Below are 20,602 nucleotides of genomic sequence, written 5' to 3'. Positions count from 1 at the left end.
GTAACACTACACAATTGAAGTTGCTAACCTGTTAAAAATTTGAGCATTGGGCATAAGAAATAAAGCAAGCTTCAAATGAAAACATGCTGTGTAGAAAATTTTTGTGTGCAAATTCAGGATGTGGTGGAGCTCAGATGGGTAAAGCCTGGGTTACGTCAGACAAGGTAGGATTAGGACTCAGTTGTGAGAGAGCATGCATGCATGTGAGAGCACTTGCTTATAAAGAGAGAAATCTTTCCACATTAATTACTTGTGAGAAATTGTGATTACCTTTAACAGAGCCGAGACTGAAAATAACTGTCCTAGGGAGTCCGTGACACACTGGCCTGGTGCCAGGGAAGCTGTGTTCGCCTGAGGTACTGCAAATTTCCCATGTCACTGGAGATTTGGGGTTACATATGCTGTGACAACTCAAGAACTCTCGAAGAAAATGAACTCATTTTAGATGACATTGAGTGGCCCATTTAAACCCCCCATAGCAGTGTCTGTTAAAGTAGAAAGTGTTTTAAATGGCCTTTTCTATTTTGTTTTGTTTTGTTTTGAGACAGAGTCTCACTCTGTCACCCAGGCTGGAGTACAGTAGTGCGATCTCGGCTACTGCAACCTCCACCTCCCAGGTTCGAACAATTCTCCTGCCTCAGCCTCCCAGGTAGCTGGCAGTACAGGCGCCTGCCACCACAACTGGCTAATATTTTCTATATATTTAGTAGAGATGGAGTTTCACCATGTTGGCCAAGCTGCTCACCATGTTGGCCAAGCTGCTCTCGAACTCCTGACCTCAAGTAGTCTGCCCGCCTCAGCCTCCCAAAGTACTGGGATTATAGGCATGAGGCACCATGCTGCGCCCAAGAGATTGATTTAGAAAGAGTTAATACATTACACTTGCTGAAGGAACAGCCCCAAACTGCAACAAAGAGTGCCCTGTTGTAATTAGTACACCCACAGTAACACCTCTGTTAATGGAAAGGAAGTGTTTCAGTGACTCACTCTTTGCCAGAAATGTTACTACTTTACTTTGAAAATTATCTGCTGACTGCCTGTTCCATTACCAAAGGTAGAATATTTCCTTTCCAGTAAATAGTCCTATACTTTCTGGGATGGACAGATCTCTTCCCAGCTCACAGATGCTTCACGTTCCTCTCCCAGGCCCAGCCTCAGCTATGTGAGCTCTGGGCAGCGGTCCCCACTCAGCCAAGACAGGGAGGGATACAGTGCCTTGTTCTCTACCACTAAACCCCAGAACCAGCCCTGAGAAGATAAGATGTCCCACCAGCCCTGCACTCATGCTGAGGTCACCACTCCCAAGCCCTTTCTTAATCTCAGAGTCCCTAACTGTGTCCAAGACAGGGCAGTTGTCACAGCAGATCTCCACATGTCTAGGAAGGCTCTTGATAGTAGAAAGTGTTTTAAATGGCCTTTTCTATTTTGTTTGTTTTGTTTTGAGACAGAGTTTCACTCTGTCACCCAGGCTGTAGTGTAGTAGTGCGATCTCGGCTACTACAACCTCCACCTCCCAGATTCAAATGATTCTCCTGCTATCATCATGTGACTCTCTGCTTGGTCTGCATGTTGAAGTAATAGCGGCCTTGGGGACTGGGACTTGGCTTCAGAAACACCCTCAGAGAGGGTCCACATGGCCACACAGTGTGTTTATTCTTATAATCTCTCTGTGACAACTGTTTGGGTATAGCACTTTCAGATGGTTAAAACTACAGCACTTTGGCCAGGCACGGTGACTCACGCCTATAATCCCAACACTTTGGGAGGCTGAGGCGGGCAGATCACCTGAGGTCGGGAGTTCAAGACCAGCCTGACCAACATGGATAAACCCCATCTCTACTAAAAATACAAAATTAACCAGGCATGGTGGCGCATGCCTATAATCCCAGCTACCGGGGAGGCTGAGGCAGGAGAATCGCTTGAACCCAGGAGACACAGGTTGCAGTGAGCTGAGATCGCACCATTGTGCTCCAGCCTGGACAACAAGAGCAAAACTCCATCTCCAAAACAAAACAAAACAAACCAACAAACAAAAAAACTACAGCACTGACTCAAACAAGGGGGAAATCCTTATAGGAGAGAGCTTGGGTGAGATTGTATAATTATTTTTCTACCACTGTTCTATTGCTTAAGAGTTATCTAGTTACTTATAACTCAGTAAGGAATTAAGTCAACAACAAAAAATGCACCATCACCAGAAATGCCTAAGCCACAGAGAGCCTAATCCCTGAGCCTCTCCCCATTACTGGAAAATAAACTGATACTGCTCAATTTCTGTGGGTATCTCAAAGACTTGTTTTCTGAGCCACTTAGCCACTTTGCAGGTCTCATTTAAGATTTCCCCAAATTATGGGCCAGGCACAGTGGCTCACACCTGTAATTCTAGCACTTTGGGAGGCCAAGGCAGACAGATTGCTTGAGCCCAGGGATCCGAGACCAGCCTGGGCAACGTGATGACACCTCATCTCTACACATAATACAAAAATTAGCCAGGTATGGGTGGCTCATGCCTGTAGTCCCAGCTACTCAGGGGGCTGAGGTGAGGATCACTTGAGCCCGGGAGGAGGTTGAATCAGGAGTGAGCCAAGATCACACCACAGCAGTCCTGCCTGGGTGATAGAATGAGACCCTGTCTCCAGGAAAAAACAAAACAAAACAAAACAAAAAGATTCCCCAAAGTATGAGACATTGAGAGAGAGAGTGAGAGTGACATATTTTCTCCCTTGAAAATTTCTCTTTGGCTAACCAACCTAATATCAATATTTATTGAGAATTTACTATAAGTTTTATGTACATTTACCTCCCATTTGACACTCAGTACAATGAGTTAGGAGGTTCCCATTTTACCAGATGAGGAAACTGAAATTTACAAGGCTTAGGTCATGTAGCTGAGCACACAGAGCTAGGATTAGTACCCAGGACTGTCTGATTAAAGCTTAGGTTACTAATTATTAACCATTAAGCAAGTCTTCCTTCCTAGCAAACCTTGATACACCTAATTGGTAGGTAGAACCATTCTGGCAGACAGGCTTCATTCTTGCAAAGTAGCCAAATAAAACCTATTCTCCTCCTTGCTTCAACTTTTGTCAGTCTTGTAGCTCTTCTTTATTGTGTGTGGTTAGTCCTTTCCCCTACGCTTCTCCTACATAAGCCTTCTCTTTGAGCTCGCATTCTAGTGGAACACATCTAGTTGCTTTCCCAGAACTGTTGTACTCTCATGCCCTAATCCTTTTGCGCAAATGTTTCACTCACTGTTATCCTGCCTATCCTTGAAGATGGATCTAATTCCCACTTTTATCTTGTAGACTTCTCTGACTGCAGTTGGAGATAATCTCCCTTCTCTGCATTCTTAACCCTTGATTTATATGCATTAAATTATCACCATTAGCACCACCATTCCCAGGCCTGTTCTGTGGCAGATATCACTGATTACAGTACTCTTCACTACTGAGCTCTGTTGTGGTCTCAGAATCCTCCAAACTTTGCTCCAGGCAACCACTGTTGATCAAACAGAATTGGCGCATAAGATGAAAAGTATTGTTTGTTGCTGAGAAAAGTTTATTCATTTGGCAATCAATTAGGAACTGAATTTAAATTGCGCAAGCACTGATGTTACTGATAAGAGAGGCAGAGTCAAAGTCTGTGTTTTGTCCTCTCAGTCTATTGATGGCAATACATGCAGAATCACTAACATGATCCTGAGTGTGGTAAATGCTGCAAGGAGGCTGCAGCATGCTGTGGGCCTTCAAAGAATGGTGTAACTGGGAAAGTTCCTGGAGGAGGCCATAATTGGAATGGCCTTGAGCAGGTGTGGTAGGATTTCTGGGCTTGAAGATTGGAAAGAGCAAGTCTGCATAAAGGTGATGATATGAGTAAGGAGGATTGTCTCTTAGGTTCAGTTTCAGTATTACATGGAACTATAATTTAATATATGTGTTGCTGTTCTTTCACACTTTTTCTTACCTGTTTTCTAAGGACAAGAATGCAATACTACACAGGTCTGTCACATCATAGCATCCAGCATTGTACTTACTTCACAGGAGGTGCCCCCAAATATTTTTGACTGATTACAACCTTCTTCACCGAAGAATTAAAACAAGTAAATCTTTGATGAACCAATCCCATTCATCCCCTAGAAACCCACCCAGTTGTATGGGTTTTTGAGTGAAGACCATGAGGAACTCTTACGCTAGCTTAAGTCATCCCAAACATACTTAACTCCTGGACTGGGGACCCCAGAGGAACAAGTCTGGTTACTAGCAGTTTTGAAGCCATTTTAGTGTGAGCACAGCATGGCCCTGAAGCTCCCAGACTGGAGATCTGATCTTCCCAAGAAAGCAGCACCAGAACCAGCCTGATCTCCAGAGAATTCTTTGGGCTAATTAGAGAAAATGGAAGATCCATCTATTTTTCCATAATTGGGCCACAGCTTGGTGCTGAATCAACCCTGGATGGTAGAGCCTTTTCAGCTGTGGTATTTAGCAACTCTTACACCATTTAGTGAATTTATTTCTGGATTTTCCCCCTCCAAGTATCCTTTCACATCCTTATCCAAATTCTGCCCATTTCTCTCCCTGTCTGGAGATTATTTCTATGATAAGAAATTAATTAGCCTGTCTGTGCTACCTGTTCCAGGAGACTTTGAACAACCGCGTGGGTAAACACTAGATGTGGTCATCAGAGTCTGAAAATAAGTTTTTACTTTTTTATTAGCAAAAGTTAATTGTCAACCAGGAGATGTAACAGGCTTGCTCCATTTCTGCTGCCGCTTTTTGGATTTCTTTCTTGCATGTGGAGAATTTCCTGAGGTTTCACCAGACTGAAGAGATTCTGAGTTCTATGAAGTGATGGAGATAAAGATCTTGTTGTCACAAAACAGCAAAGAGCACTGTGATTGGGTTTGAAAGATTTTGGATTGTGTTATAGACAGTGCTCTTACTGGTTTTTAAAAAGTTGATGTTTTCTTCTGTGTAGATTTAAATAATTTCTCCCAGTAAGCTTTTATATTTAATTAAATGATACCTTTCACTGTGCAATCGCAAGAGGAAGATTTTCTAAATTAGACATCATCTTTACCTTGAAGAAGAAAATTGTCTGTTTCAGTGTCTTTTTGTAGCAAGATTGACCAAAACAAGTGGTAAATAAGTCTGTAATATTTAACTGTCACGAAATACCTTTGCTAATAAGGAAATGGCCTTGGTTTGGATTATGTGGAGTTTTGTGTGTGTGATGTGGGGGTGTATGTGTACATATATGTATATTTCTTTTTTTTTCTTTTTCTTTTTTTTTTTTTTTGAGATGGAGCCTCACTATGTCACCCAGGCTGGAGTGCAGTGGCATGATCTTGGCTCACTTCAACCTTCACCTCCTGGGTTCAAGCAATTCTCCTGCCTCAGCCTCCTGAGTAGCTGGGATTACAGACATGTGCCACACGCCCAGCTAATTTTTGTACTTTTATTTTATTTTATTTTATTTATTTTTGAGATGGAGAGTCTCTGTTACCCAGAATGGAGTGCAGTGGCACCAACTCAGCTCACTGCAACCTCCACCTCCCGAGTTCAAGTGATTCTCCTGCCTCAGCCTCCCGAGTAGCTGGGATTACAGGTGCCTGCCACCACGCCTGACTAATTTTTGTATTTTTTTAGTAGAGAGGGGGTTTTGCTATGTTGGGTAGGCTGGTCTTGAACTCCTGACCTCAAATGATCCACTCACCTCTGCTTCCCAAAGTGCTGGGATTACAGGCATGAGCCACCATGCCTGGCCAGATTACTATGAAATTCTATCCTGCAAGTGCTTTAGAGCCACTTGCATTTTAAAGTACATTTTCACATTTTACATATAATGCTATATGGTTGTGTTTGGGTTCTGTGTACAGATGGTTTTGTTATGAAGTGGAAAAGGCCTGAAATATGCTGTTCTATGTGAAGTAAATTGATATAACCTAAGAAAAGATCTTGTTGCCAGTTTAGAAACCATAACCTTAAATAGCATGCCTGGGTCCCCTCTGTATCTGGTTTAACATCTGCATTGAATATTGGTATTTCCCAATAATCTCCAGCTAATTTATTTTGAAAAAAAAAAAAATAGAAATCGACATCTACTTTTGCTTAAGTGGAAATAATTGAGTAATGCTTGGTTGCTTTTTTAACCTCAAGTCAATAACTGCAAAAGACTGGACTTACTGCACCTAAGATCTAGAACCCTGAAGTTATCTGAATTGGTGCTCATCACTGAGCTTGTGTAGGCTCCCTGAAGCCTATTCAGGGCCCTGTGTACCAGGGAAAAGGGTTGGCAGATCACAGTGCGTGGAGTATGCAGCCAGTAATTTTTTCTTAGGTTCTCTCTTTCTCCCCTCTTAGAACCTCCCCTCATTTCCCAGGGAACATCTGTTTTCCATGAGGGCAGTACTAAGGGGGCTGAAGATTTTCACAAACATATAATAAAAGATTCCAAGAGTAGGCTGGGCATGGTGGCTCAAGCCTGTAATCCCATCACTTCATGAGACCGAGGTGGGCGGATCACGAGGTCAGAAGATCAAGACGGCTAACACGGTGAAACCCTATCTCTATTAAAAATAAAATTAAAAAAAAAATTAGCTGGGCATGGTGGTGAGCCCCTGTAGTCCCAGCTACTCAGGAGGCTGAGGCAGGAGAATGGCACAAACCCGGGAGGCGGAGCTTGCAGTGAGCCGAGATGGTGCCACTGCACTCCAGCCTGGGCAACACAGCAAGACTCTGTCTCAAAAAAAAAAAAATTTCAGGAGTAAACAAAATCCTCAAGTGTTACTGTGGAAAGATTATACTCACCATGTTTGATTTTTTTGGTCTCTGGTGGTCATCCTAGATGCATTCACAATCATTTCTAGACCTTCAATCTAATCCACTATTGTTATTAAATGAGCTGATCCACATGGAGTTACTTTTTGAAATTATAAAGTGCCTTATGAATGTTTGCTATTGTGTTTTAAATTCTTAAAATATGTCTTAACTCACTTGAAGATAAAAGTAAATGTTTCTGTGGTCCTTCTGGGAGTGGGGAAAGTTATAGCTCCACAAAAGTTAAGAGAGAAGGGTAAACAGTTAGCAGGCAGGCAGCATAGTTGAGAGTCATGAGGAAGAGCATTCAAGATGACACAAATTTTGTAAGCAGACGTAAGGAATGGACTGAAGTATGTCCTGGAGACCCAGGTACTTAGACTTAGCATTCTGGGTTCAGGGTTCATCCAGGAGTTCCAGGCTTGCAGCAGGTCTAGAAAATCCAGAACGATGGGCCACCTTCTTTCTCCCAGAGGTCAATCTGATCTTAAGTTGCACCTGACTAAAACCTGCTGCAGGAGAGATGGTCAGCCTTTATTTACACACAGGGAGACGGCTTCCTAAGATTGTGTAGTGAACCAAGAAGGTGTTTACAGGCATGTGAAACTGGCTGTTGTAAAGAGGTAGTGATCTGGGACACGTGATGTTAGTTAAACTGGAGGAAAAGGTGTACCTTTCAAGCAGAGGATTCCAGGCCCTCTCCAAACCATACAAGTCTGAGCAAAGGGACAGAAATTCCGTCAGTGGCTTGGAACCCAAATATTTGCCCAGATATTGAGGAGGGGAAAGAGTGGAACGTGACCATAGGATAGATAAAGGATTTTCACAGGAATGCAAACAAGATGATAGGTAGAATCACCCATGAGATTAGCAAACAAATCGCTTTAAGAGGAAAAAAGTAGAACAGAGTCAACCACAGGTAGAAAATGCAAGACTTTGGAATCCACAAGTCAAGTCATAGATATGTATCTTGGGAAATAATCCAAGCACACATGTATGGGACTGACACACCTGTGGGAGAGAGAGTCTGGTTGTTCCGAGACTGATAGATTCACCCACCTGCTGGACTCTAAGCCAGCCGGATGCTTGCTCAAGAGACTAGATTCCTGTGGGCTGGTCCTAATTTTCCCAACGAAGCTCACCCTCACTTGAGCCCAAAGGACTCCTAAGACTCCATCCCCAGGAGGCATCCCCCAGGTGAGGAGCTGGACACTTGAATTCTCATGTGTACAGCACCATAGCCATTGTAAAAGGAGAACATCTCACAAGTCAGGAGTTACTGGAGAGACTTGTGTTTATGACACACTTCTGGGTTGGATGGCCCTGAGACAGTGTGACAGAATTTATCTGCATTCCTGTGGCCCAATTTTCATGCTTTGCTCATGACATCCTCCCTCAGTGATTTTTTCCTGCCTTTCACAATCAGGTTTGATGAGCAAAGAGTAGAAAATGCAGTGGCTTCCTGGGCATGTGCATTAAATAGCAATTAAAATGCATTCCTGGTTCGGCTCAATGCGGCAGGTGTCAATCAAACACCTACAGTGTGTCAAGCTTGATGCCAGGGGTGGTGGGGTACAGGAATGAGCAGACAAATGCTTCTGCCTTGGGAGCTTGAGATGAAAGGGAAGGAGAGCGTGAATTAGACCTGTTTGAGGGGGTAATAGAAATACAGATAAAACTGAGTAGGGTCCAGAGGAGAGATTCCTTCCACCTGGGGAGAGAGCCTGGGAAAGGCTTTCTGGAGGAGACGGCTTTTTAACTAGGCTTTAAGGGATGGGTAGGAGTTTATTAGGCAGAGATAGTGGCAAAGGGCTTTCGAGGGAGGGGGATCTGTGTGAACATGAGTGTGAAAGCAAAAAAGCATGTAAGCAAAAAAGCGTGGAACATCTTTTAAGAAATAGCAAGGAGTTTGCTGTGACTGGATCTGCTGGGATTGGGGGTGAGAAGGACATGCAGGCCTGTATTGGTTAGGGACCTGGCAGGAAGCAGATGGTGCACTCACTCAAAAGGGTTTCACTGAGCAGAATTGAATCAAGGGACTATTTATAGAGTTCAGCAGGGTAAAAGGAATCAGCAAGGGATGGTGAGGCACCCAGGGATGAATAACTGGGAAGCTATTAGCTCCTCTAGGCCTGAACAGGCAAGGGAGGGTAATGGGGTTTCCACAGTACAGTGAGAGCTGAGTTGTAGCAGGGACCAAAAGACAGGGCCTATGTGGCCGCAGAGGAACACAGGCAGGGAGGGCAGAAGAAAATTTAAAAACCCCAACCTCTGTCTCTTTCCACCGTTAAGATCTACAGCTACTGCCTCTCATTTGCTCAACCCAGCCAAAACCAGAGGCAAGGAACCCTGGATCAGTCCTCTCAGTGCACAGAGCAAGACAAAGAAAGACAGAGGGTGAATCTGAGGGCAAATGGAGAGTGACCAGCACAGAGCCATATGGAATGAAGTGCCATGCTGAAAGGTTTTCTTGGGACACCAAGAAGTGTTGAAAAGATACAGTCTAGGAAATGATGGCAAGGAAATTATTATTTATTTATTTATTTGAGATGGAATCTTGCTCTGTCCCCCAGGCTGGAGTGCAGTGGCATGATCTCGGCTCACTGCAACCTCTGCCTCCCAGGTTCAAGCAATTCTCTTGCCTCAGCCTCCCAAGTAGCTGGGATTACAGGCACGTGCCACCATGCCTGGCTAATTTTTTCATTTTTAGTAGAAATAGGGTTTCGCTATGTTGGCCAGGCTGGTCTAAAACTCCTGACCTCAAGTGATCCACTCACCTCGGCCTCCCAAAGTGCTGGGATTACAGGCATGAGCCACCGCACCTGGTCTATTTTGATGACATCTGGTGATACTGGTGGCTGCTGCTTAAGGGCATTGTGGGAAATGAGAGGTCAGAATGGCTCCTACAGCCTCTAGCTATATACCAGCAGGACCATCTCCGGCTGGTCACACAGGCCTAGCCCTAGGCCTCCACATCTAGAGAGCATTGGCCCTGCATCTACCAGCCTTTCTTCCATGCAAGGAGGGCAAATGTGGTTGGTGGAGAAGACACCTAGAATACCAGTGGCAGTTTCTCTGTCTCCCCACTATAATTTAGGACTCATCTAATTGTAAGCAACAGAAAATCCAGTTCAAACAGGTTTAATCCAGAAAGTTGGAAGGTGGTGGGGGTAACATATAAAATTTATGGCTCAGATACCGTAAGAGTCTAGAAACAGTACCTGGCTTCCAGTACAGGGGTTTAGTATCATCTGGACCTGTTCTCTCTTTACATATAGTCTCTTTACACCTGTGTCGTTTTCACTCCCAGGCAAGACTCTTCCCTGGTGGTGAGATAGCTGCCAGCACAGGTCGAGGTTTCTTTATCCCAGTTCCACACCCAGCAGGAGAGATAAACTTTCTGATCCCTATTAGTTCAAACAAGACTCCATGGCCTTAACCTTAGGCTAACTCAGCCCTAAGTCAGAGCTCCATTCTTCAATATAGTCTTGGGACCAAAGGAATGTGGTGAGCTGATTGGCGAGACCAGGGTCACTCCCTCATCCTACCATGTTCCCCCAAGCTTCTGGACTAGTTAGGGCTTCAGCTCCATTGTAAACAAATTGAGAGGAGGTGTGCTGTTTACTGCAGGGACAAGGGATACTGTCCCTTAACAAGAACAACAAACCTGCCTTTTATCTGTTATGTTCCTGAGCTATTTACTGAAAGCAATCAATACAACACTCATAAGTTAAATTTTATTGAATTCATAGTTACAAAAGCCAGTGAAGTTGTTTAGTTATTAACCACATGGTTTGAAATTGATGGAACTGAGACAGAAATCACTTTAAAAGCTGAGAGAGGGTATCATAGTCTGTTCTGGTTGCTATAACAACATCCCACAGACTACGTAGCTTATAAACAACAGACATTTATTTCTTACCGTTCTGGAGGCCAGGATGTCCAAGATCAAGGTGCCATTAGATTCCATGTCTGCAGACGGCCCACTTCCTGGCTCATGAATGATGCCTGCTAGCTGTTTCCTCACACAGTGGAAGTGGCAAGGCAGCTCTCTGGGACTCTTTTGTAAAGGCACTAATCCCATTCAGGAGGGCTCTGCCCTCATGATCTAATCACCTCTCAAGGGCCCCACCTCCTAACACCATCACATTGATGATTAGGTTTCAAAATATGAATTTGAGGGAGGACACACACATTCATACCATAGCAGAGGAGGAGAAAAATTAAGCATGTTTTGCCTTAAACTCTGAAGAATTCTATACAAACACACACACACTCACACAGACACACACACACATACACACACACATACTACACTACAGCTTATATTCAATGCTGAAAGTCTGAATGCTTTCCCCCTAAGAACAGGAATAAGGCAAAGCTGTCCATTCTCACCATTTCTATTGAATATCTCACTGGAAGCCTGAGCCAGTGCAACAGGGCAAGAAAAAGAAATAAAAGGCATATTGAAAAGAAAGAAAGAAAACTGTCCCTGTTCACAGATGGCATGATTTTCTACACAGGAAATCCCAAGAAATTACAAAATAATTTTTAAGACTAGTAAGTGATTTTAGCAGGGTTGAAAGATACAAGGTTAACACACAAAAATCACTTGCTGTTTCTATATACTAACAATGTATGACAGAAAATGGAAATTTAAATACATTGTATATCATAGCTCCAAAAAGTAAGGATTAGGTATGTAGCTAACAAAATATATATAGGATCTGTACTCTTACTATAAAACACTGATGAAAGAAATCAATGAATGCCTAAATAAATGGAGAGACATAAGTTGTTCATGGATTGGATGACAACATAGGAATGATGTCAGTTCTCCCATAATTGATGTATCGATTTAATGCAATTCTGATCTAAATCCCAGCAGGGATTTTTGTAGATATATCAAATTCTAAAGCTGATTCTAAAATTCATATGGAGGCAGGGTGCTGTGGCTCGTATCTGTAATCCCAGCACTTTGGAAGGCTGAGGCAGGCAGATTGCTTGAGCTCAGGAATTGAACACCAGCTTGGGCAACATAGCAAAACCCCGTCTCTACAGGAAAATACAAAAATTAGCCAGGCATGGTGGCATCCACCTGTAGTCCCAGCTACTTGGGAGACTGAGGTAGGAGGATTGCTTGAGCCCGGGAGATCGAAGCTGCAGTGAGCCATGATCACACCACTGCACTCAAGCCTGGGCAACAGAGTGAGATCCTGTCTCCAAAAAACCAAACAAAAAATAAAATTCATATGGAAATACAAAGGCATTAGAATAGCTAAAATAATTTTGAAAAAGAAGAAAGTTGGAGGAATAATCCTATCTTATTTCAATATGGTTATCAACATATCAAGTATAATACTGGTGAAAAGATAGACATGGCAAAAAGTGCAATTACTTTTGCACCAACCTAATAGAGCAATGAAGCAGAACAGAGATTCCAGAAATAGACCCACACAAATATGCCCAGTTGGTCTTTTTTTTTTTTTTTTTTTTTTTTTTAAATTGAGACAGGGTCTCACTCTGTCTCCCAGGTTGGAGTGCAGCAGCATGATCGTAGCTCATTGCAGCCTCAAACTCCTGGGCTCAAGCAGTCCTCCTGCTTCAGACTCTCAAAGTGCTGAGATTGCAGGTGTGAGCCACTGTACCTGGCCCTCCAATTGATTTTTGACAAAAGTGCAACAGCTTTTCAAAGAGGAAAGGATAGTCTTTCCAACAAATGGTATTGGAACAACTAGACATCATATGCAGAAAAAAAAAAATAAATGAACCGCAACCTAAAATCACATTACATTCAAAAATTAACTCCAAAAGGAAAAGAGAAAGATATAAGACTTTTAGAAGAAAACATAGGGGGAAAATCTTCATGAACTGGAGTTAGGCAAAGAGATCTTAGATGCCAAAGCACAATTCATGAAAGAAAAAAAAATTGTAAGTTGGACTTTAAAACATAAGTCTCTTTCTCTACAAAAGGCACTTAAGAGAATGAACAAACAAGCTACAGACTGGGAGAAAAGAATTGCAGATCACATATCCAACTTGTCTAAATTTGTATCCAGAATATATAAAGAAACTCTCAAAACTAAGTAGTAAGAAAACAAACGATCAAACTTTAAAAATAGGCAAAACCTGAACAGACACTTCACCGAAAAGGGTATACTGATGGCAAATAAACACATGAAAAGATATTCAACATCATTAGCCGTTAGGGAAAAGTAAAACCACAATAAGATGCCAGTAAATACCTATTAAGAGTGGCAAAAAAAAAACAACAAAAAAAACAAAAAAAAAACACCACCACCAAGTGCTGATGAGGATGTGGAGCAACTGGTACTATTAAACATTGCTGATGGGAGTATAAAATGGTACAGCCACTCTAAAAAAACAATTTGGCGCTTTCTTCTCACCTTAAATACAGCTTTATGATATGACCCAGCAGTCTCACTCCTGTGTATAGGTCCTAGAGAAAGGAAAACATGTTCACACAAAAATCTGCATGTGAATGTTTATAGCAGCACTATGCATAATCAATCAAAATGGGAAACCCAAATATTCTTCAATAAGTAAATGCAGTCTATCCATAAAATGTGATCCATTCAGCAACAGAAAGGAACATACCATTGATACGTACAAAACTCAGATGAATCTCAGAGGCATTATACTCAGTGAAAGAAACCAGTCTCAAAACTTACACAGAATATGATTCCATCTGCATGATAGCCTCAAAAAGCCAAACCCGTAGTGATGGAAAACAGAGGAGTGGTTGCTAGAGGTTAGGAATGGAGAAAGGGTGTGACGACAAAGATACAGCATGAGAGAGCTCTTTGGCCTGATGGAGCTGTTCTATATTATAATTTTGACGGTAGCTATAAGAATTTTAACATGTTGGCCGGGCGCAGTGGCTCACACATGTAATCCCAGCACTCTGGGAGGCCGAGACGGGTGGATCACGAGGTCAGGAGATCAAGACCATCCTGGGTAACACGGTGAAACCCCGTCTCTACTAAAAATACAAAAAATTAGCCAGGCAAGGTGGCGGGTGCCTGTAGTCCCAGCTACTCAGGAGGCTGAGGCAGGAGAATGGCGTGAACCCGGGAGGCAGAGCTTGCAGTGAGCTGAGATCGAGCCACTGCACTCCAGCCCGGGCAACACAGCGAGACTCCATCTCAAAAAAAAAAAAAAGAAAAGAAAAGAATTTTAACATGTTAACCGTTAACCATAGAACTGTACACTAAAATAGTCAATTTTATTATATGATCAACACATGTACACATACATACATCACCTTAAGAGTCAGTTGGTGCATACATGTCTGGCATTTGCAAGAGGGGGTCTGTGTTTACTGGTGGGGAATTCCTGTTTTCTAGTGAGTTCTCATCCCTGCAAAGAGCAGAACCTTGAGTGGCCTGATGCTGCCCTAATTCCCACTGAGGATATCTGACCTGATTGTTTTGGATATTGTTGGGCATGGAAGGTTCACCGACTTCTTAAGATAACATCCACAGGGCCAGCCAGAGCCTCCCTGGTTATCGGGCTCGGAGACACACATGTCACACGGATCATGGAGGAGGTTGGGAAGGCTTTCCAAATATGCTTGAGCTGAGTTTTGAAGTCACTGAAATGGTAATCAGATAAATGAGAGAGCAGAGGGAACAATAAATAAAGGCTCAAAGACATGAGCGCAGGGCAGAACTGACACAGTGGGCATGGTTGGGGCTGGGGCTGGGGCTAGGATGGTCAGGGAGCTTGCGTGCCACCCTATGTTAGGGAACCATTGAAGGGGCTTTAAGCTGGAGAGTGACTCCGCCAGATTTGCATCCTGGAAGATAGCTCTGACTTAGTTTGCGGAACGAATTGGCAGAGACAAGATTGTATGCAGAAAGAGTTTTAGGAAGTTGATGAAGTAGCCTTGGTGAGAAATGCGGCAGACCTGAACCAAGGCAGTGTCAGTGAGGGTAGAAGGGAAAGAGATGAATTTGAGAGTTATTTGGCCAATAACAGCAGAACTTGGTATGTGGCATGGGACACAGAGTCAGTTGGAATGTTCCAAAAGTGTACCACTTCAGACCCAAACCGCTTCAATATATCTGCTGTATCAGTTATTTGCTGTGGGGTCTTAGACAAATTATTTCATTTGCTTGTGCCTTAGTTTCTCACCTGAAAATGAAGTTACCTCATAGAGTTGTTGTGAAGATCAGAGTTAATTATGCTTAGCCCAGGGTCTGGTACACGGTAAGCCCTCCAAAAATGTTTGCAAATAAAAACACAATTTAGGGGTATCTATTTCTAGGTAACAAATCACCCCCTAATTTAGTGGCTTAAAATAATAATGACCATATCATTATTGCTCACAGTTCTTTCTTGTGATTGCAGGGAGCTGGTGGCTGGGGCTGGGATCATGTAAAGGGCATCACTCACTTGTCTTCTGCCTGGGCTGGCAGGATTCAAGCAGCTGGGGCTCCTGTATCCCTTTTCTTTCTGACTCTCTCTCTCTCTGTCTGTCTGTCTGTCTGTCTCTCTCTCTCTCTCTCTCTCTTCCCCCCTCTTCTCTTTCTCTCTCTTCCCTACTCTTTCTCTCTCTCTCTCCCCCAACCCCCACCCCACTACCCTCCCTGTTGCTCTGGTTTTCCCATGTTGTCTCTCCAGCATGGCAGCTTCAAGGTAGCTGGACTTCTTACATGATGCTTCAGGGCTTCAAAGTGAGTGTCCCAAGAAGAAAACTCATCAGATGCTGGCCTCTTCTAACCTATCTCGGATTCCACATAACCTCACTACTGCTGCATTTTGTCTATCAAGGTGATCACGAAGGCCAACCCAGATTGAAGAGACAGGGACAGAGCCTCCATTTTTCTGATGGAAAGAGTTTCAGATATTCAATAGGCCTATTTTTAAATCACCAGGGGACCCAGGATGAAAAGTCTGAGGTTTTCTTAAGGGAGGATAGATAAGTTTATTTTTCCCTTGTTGGACCTCATGTGCAGGTATCCAGGTAGAGTCCCAGCAGGTAATTGTATATTGAGTTTGTCACTGGGGAAGCAGCATGAGGCAACAGATAGAGATGGAAATGGAAGCTATAAAAGCAGATGGGATCCCTGTGGGAGAGTGTGCTGCCCAAGAAGAGGGTGGAAGAGAAAACCCTTGGTGAACATCAACATCCGTGTGAAGCACAATGTCAAAGGTGGAGAGATGAGAGCTTATCCAGCTGGCTGAGTTCCTCTAGGCATCCATCTGGTTTCACTCCTAGAGTACTGCAGTCTGAGACTTCTTTCTCTGCGATTCAGGATTCTCTTGGTAAAAGAGTCAACTTTCCAGCAGGACTGAACCCTTGCTTGCCCAGATCAAGGGTCTTCTTCCACCTCTCTCAGCTGGCTGCTGAGTCAGAACCTCCTACCTTCCTCCCAAGGCCAGGCTGTGTTGTGGAGCATTCTGTCCTGTGTGTTTCCAGTATGGCACAAGGCACTAGATCCTCCACTCTCTTCCCAGTCAGATATGTTCCCTGGAGTAAAAGAGTCTTTGAACAAGTTGTTAGCAAAGTTTCTCCTCTTCAACCACTTCGAAATGTCCTTTTGAATGTAAGCCATGTCCAAATAATTAGTCTTCAGTTCCAGATCCTGTTAGAGAGCCACATTGGTACAGGAGCTTCCCTGGTCCCTCTTTTGTGAGTTGCCATAAAGAAAGAGGAAGTGACCTGTGATCTATGAAAGAGCCAGGTTCTAAAACAGATTTGTCTGACTTCAGAGCTCAGCCCTTCACCCTAGGCATCCCTCCAAGAGACACCAGCATGAACTTACCCAGAACAGGCCTGAACATTTGAACAACTGAACACAATACACCCCAGCTGGCTCCTGGCAGATTGCACTCCAGTGTGGTGGGTTTAATTTGAGCAAGCAGATGAAATAAAACAGGGCTGGCTGTGGGGATGTGGCAGAGCCAGAATGGAGTCTCTTGATCTTTCTTTTCTCTCTGGGAAACAAGATGAATTAATGAACTGATTCATACTCCCTTTTACCCAAAGTCTGAAATAAACCACCCTTATCATCTCACCAAACCTTTACCTGACCCAAACTACGGATCTGGGATTCTCATTCTTCTCCTGCCTTCAATCTATCCCACTCCTGATGAAGTTCCTTCCCATCTTCCAATCCTATGGCCTTCATCTTCCTGCCTGTAAACAGCTGCCAACTACCTGATCTCCCTATGCTAATCCATTCTACACATTTTAACCAGGCTTTCCTCCAATCCAGGCTGGCTCTTACATAAACATGTTCAATGGCTATTCATTATCCTTAATAGCTAATCTTTGTATATTACTTTATCGTTTAACACATGGTTTATCTCATTTTATTCTCACAAAGAACCCGTTATATGGAAGGGAACTTAGGGTCAGAGAAGTATAAATTCTCCTCCCTGGCATTCAAGGCCTTCCATGGTGTGCCCCAAGGGATTTCCTAGTCTTGGTTCTCTAAACCACCCCTCAAGCACTAGCCAAACTACTGACTGAACACACTCTTATCACCTCTTTATGGAAGAAACAGAACTTTGGTGTCCAACAGAACTGGATATCGAGGCTGGCCATGTGACTTTGGACAAGTTTCCTAACCTTTGTTACATTATTGTCTTTATCTGTAAATAACAGGCTTGTTAGATGACTAAATAAAATAATGTATTATAAAAGTGTTTGGGCCATAGGCACCTGACACATGTTAGTTTCTTCTTCCCTTGCCCCTCTGTCTTTAGGTGTTCTCTCCACTCTCCACTGTCCTCAATAGTCCCCACCTAGTGAATTCCTTCTTACTCTCACATCCAAGGTTCATCTAAAATTCTTCCTTTCTTAATCCCACCTAATGTGAATTTCAAGGGTAGCTCTGAACTCCTACAATTTTGGGGTGGCCATTCCTATAGACTAGCTTGTTCTCTTGTCTTCTGTCTTGTCCTGCCTACTAGAATACAATTTCTCAGTGGCAGGAGCAGCGTCCTCTCTTTGACCTCACAACATAGCACCTCCTATGGTGCTGGCACAAAGAAGTCACCCAGAAAACATTTGTAAGATTGACTCAAGACCACGGGAGGCTTCATGTGTTCCACGTGCTCATTTCCTGATTGCTGTGATATTTGCTTTCGGCTGAACACTGGTCACCTTCCCTCTTCTGTTATTGTGTAACAGAATGAAAGATGACAGCCAGGAGGAAGTTGGCTTGCAGAGATATTTGGGGTGAGCTCACAGACTTTAACAATTGTTTTTAAGCTTTTGTTAACATATTTAAAATGGGGTGGTCTCACACAAAGACCTAGATTTTTAGTTTCTCTTTAAAAGTTCAGGAGACAAGGCCACCATGGACCCTCACTTTCATGTGATGGGACTTGGGCAGAGACATCAGGACCACCACAGACCCACAGGCCTGTTTCCTTCACTTCTGCCCTGACCGCTGTAGCCTTGTACATTTGCAGTCTTTGATGTCATCTGAAAATTGTTGAAATTTATTTCAACTCTACTTTAAGAATGAAGTTGTAGCCGAGCACGGTGGCTCAGGCCTGTTATCCCAGCACTTTGGGAGGCTGAGGCAGGTGGATCACTTGAGGTCAGGAGTTCAAGACCAACCTGGCCAACACAGCAAAACTCCATCTCTACTAAAAATACAAAAAAAAAAAAAAAAAAAAAAATTAGCCAAGCATGGTGGTGGGTGCCTGTAATCCCAGCTACTCAGGAGGCTGAGGCAGGAGAATTGAACCTGGGAGGCGGAGGTTGCAGTGAGCTGAGATTGCACCACCACTGCACTCCAGCCTGGGTGACAGAGTGATACTTCGTCTCAAAAAAAAAAAAAGAATGAAGTCATTACTTTTTTTGGTTTTAGGAAAGATGACCAAGGAGGTGTTATTTCCTTGAGTGGTGAAAAGGTTCTTCTACTGCATGGTCTTTTTGTTTGTTTGTTTTGAGACAGGGTCTGGCTCTGTCGCCCAGCCTGGAGTGCAGTGGCATGATCTCAGCTCACTGAAGCCTCAGCAGCCTGGGCTCAAGCGATCATCCCACTTCAGCTTCCCTAATAGCTGGGATTACACATGTGAGCCACTGCACCCAGCCTACAGCATGGTTTTTAAATATCTTTGTGCTCTCCCTCTGTAGACATCTTTCATTTGTTTAGAATCTGTGGTGATAGAGGCCTCATGCCCTATTCCAACTCCAGCTGCCTGTCAATGCAGTGTCTCTAGCTTCTTTCAGATGCAGAAGCCATCAGTCCCATTCTGTCATCGGGGTAGACTGAAAAATATCAGGTCACTCTGCTGCCTGTACCACCTTTCAGCACTGATGGCTCCACTCCCTGAGGGGAGAGGCAGAAGTGACAGGGAAGGAAGAAAGAAGAAGAGAATTTTCTCACTTTATGATTTATTGCATTTAATACTCACCCTGAGTCTGAGTCGTGTATCATTCCTTCTTGACTTATAGCAAAATCAAGGCACATAGAGGCTGTCATTTGTGCTCTGTCCCAAAGCTAGAAGATAAATGATGAGTGGTTTGGGCCCGATGGTGTCTAATCATGTCATGTTTTTCCACTGTTCTGTCTGCCTTAGGATCTCCAACCCCTTTCAGCTGTATTTATAAGACTGGTGTTTGCAGAACTGTTTATTAGACAACTATAAACTGAGCTGAAATAAAACTTTGGTTTCTGTTTGCTCTAAAGAGAAGTTTCTGCTCAATCCTCCACAGGGAGTGTGTCTTTAGGCCTCTAAATTTTACACCATAACTGTTTGTATAATTTGAGTGGTCTTCAATGAAATGGAAACAAATAAGAATAATAGATAAATACATTGTAAAATAAGAATAATGCATGACATTGGTTTAGATCACACAGTGTTTCCTATGTACATTTTCTCTTTGGGTTCACCCAACATTCTTGAGATACCCTCACTGAAGTTTTTAGATAAAGCAATCAAAAAGCAAGAGGATTTAAATTACATAGCTTAGTATGTATGTGGTAGAAATGGAATTAGAATCCAGATTCTTAATTCCTCTTTTCATTATCTGATCCTGCTTGGTTTTTATTTACACCAGGCAATAATTTTGGAAGCTCTGCTCTCTCTACTTGTGCTGTTATTATCTGTTGTTATTATTCAATCATAGATATTTATTGAGCCTTCCTGCAGGCCAAGGGCAGGGCTAAGTCCTGTGCATTCATTATTTCACTTAATGCTCACGACAGCCATATGACATAGGTCCCCTTCTCATTTCTCTTTAACTGATGAGGATACAGAGGCTTAGAAGGATTCAGTAACTTACGTAAGGTCACACTGCTAGTAACTGGTGGGACATATTCAACTCCAGATAGGTGACTCATGGAAATTTCTGCTATGTCTTATATCTTCACCTAGACTGTAAACCACATGGGGACCCAGACCACATATCCTCCACAGAGCTTAGCAAAGTGGTTGTATGCACAGGTATGCAAGTCATTAATTAATGACAGCTGATTTTTTCTAGGCCATTAGTTTTTATTTTACTTTTTCTACAGGGATTTTCATATCACACTGTTCTCAAAATAATCCTGGTTTTCTGTTGGCTGTTTTGATTTATCTTTAGACACTGTAATTGGAAATTAAGCTCTTAAGCATCTCCTTTACAGGCTATGCTCCACAATCTGTAATCACAACTTTTCTTTAAATTGATCATCTTCTTTTGAGCTGTTAATAAACATGTCTGGCTTCATTTGGGTTTTCAAATTGTTATTTCCAGATGGTGAGACTTTCAGATCTGATAGGCTCACATACATCCTGCCAAGTGGAAGTTTGAGCAA

At 43.1% G+C, this 20,602-nt stretch overlaps 1 protein-coding gene and 1 long non-coding RNA gene across 2 annotated transcripts in view; one reads left to right on the top strand and one right to left on the bottom strand.

The window, feature by feature from the left end:
* The window catches only part of SLC1A1 (solute carrier family 1 member 1), a 91,592-nt gene that overhangs the window by 9,259 nt on the left and 61,731 nt on the right, over positions 1-20,602 (top strand).
* LOC144334710 (uncharacterized) lies at positions 2,879-20,438 on the bottom strand. The gene is made up of 2 exons (XR_013404859.1): positions 10,738-20,438; positions 2,879-4,837 (listed from the first exon to the last, which is right to left on the bottom strand). It is a non-coding gene; the product is annotated as an uncharacterized LOC144334710 (long non-coding RNA).

The sequence above is a fragment of the Macaca mulatta genome, chromosome 15 (assembly GCF_049350105.2).
Source record: "Macaca mulatta isolate MMU2019108-1 chromosome 15, T2T-MMU8v2.0, whole genome shotgun sequence".
In the NCBI taxonomy this organism is placed as follows: domain Eukaryota; kingdom Metazoa; phylum Chordata; class Mammalia; order Primates; family Cercopithecidae; genus Macaca; species Macaca mulatta.
This window is presented reverse-complemented; position numbering and strand designations above follow the sequence as displayed.